The 790-nt window shown below is 38.9% G+C and overlaps 1 protein-coding gene across 1 annotated transcript in view; it reads right to left on the reverse strand.

Annotated features, from left to right (window-relative positions):
* PIK3C2G (phosphatidylinositol-4-phosphate 3-kinase catalytic subunit type 2 gamma) overlaps positions 1-790 on the reverse strand; it is a 654,890-nt gene that overhangs the window by 215,178 nt on the left and 438,922 nt on the right. The window lies entirely within an intron of this gene.

Raw genomic sequence — 790 nt, forward strand, 5'->3', positions numbered from 1 at the left:
CTCATCCTAAACCAGTGAAGAAAGAATGAGACTATTACTACCCCCATCCTGCCTACTTTGTAGAAGAGGAATTTTCAGAATGACATAATAGAAATAATAAGTAGTACAGTAATTTCTAAGGAGCTCTGGTGGTGTAGTGCCTAAGGCATTTGACTGCTACCCAGAAGATTGGTGGTTCAAACCTACCAGCCATTCCATGGAAGGAAGACTGGGCAATCTACTTCTGCAAAGATGTACCTCCTCAGAAACACAAAGGGGTCACTATGAGTCAGAATCAACTCGATGGCAGTGGGTTTGGTTTTCTTGGTGTATAGTAATTTCTGGGTGGCATACATGGTTTGAGCTCAGCTACCAGCTGAAAGTTTGGCAGTTTGGATCCACTCAGCAGCACTGTGGAAGGAAGGGTTGGCATGCTACCTCAGTAAGATGATAGTCACTGAAAACACTGTAGAGTGCAGTTCTACTCTGGCATGTGTGGAGCTGCCATAAATTGAAATGGACTCAACAGTAACAAGGTTTTTTTTTTTTGGTGGGGGGAGCATAGAGTCAGAATTACTGGACCTAACATTTAACATCAGTAATCTTGAAAAGTCCCTTTGAGTCTCCATTTTCTTATTTCTGAGTTAGGTATAAAAATACCTAGTATGTTCTGGGGCAATCAATAGCTAATGAATGAGAAAGAGCTTTATATGTTATAAATTATTACACAACGATTAGATTAAAATAATCATTTTAATAAAGTAAAACTTAATCTCCAGAAAGCCATAATTAAAATTTCTAGGTCAAATGG

This window comes from Orycteropus afer, unplaced genomic scaffold (assembly GCF_000298275.1).
Source record: "Orycteropus afer afer isolate SDZICR_OR568_19922 unplaced genomic scaffold, OryAfe1.0 scaffold00126, whole genome shotgun sequence".
In the NCBI taxonomy this organism is placed as follows: domain Eukaryota; kingdom Metazoa; phylum Chordata; class Mammalia; order Tubulidentata; family Orycteropodidae; genus Orycteropus; species Orycteropus afer.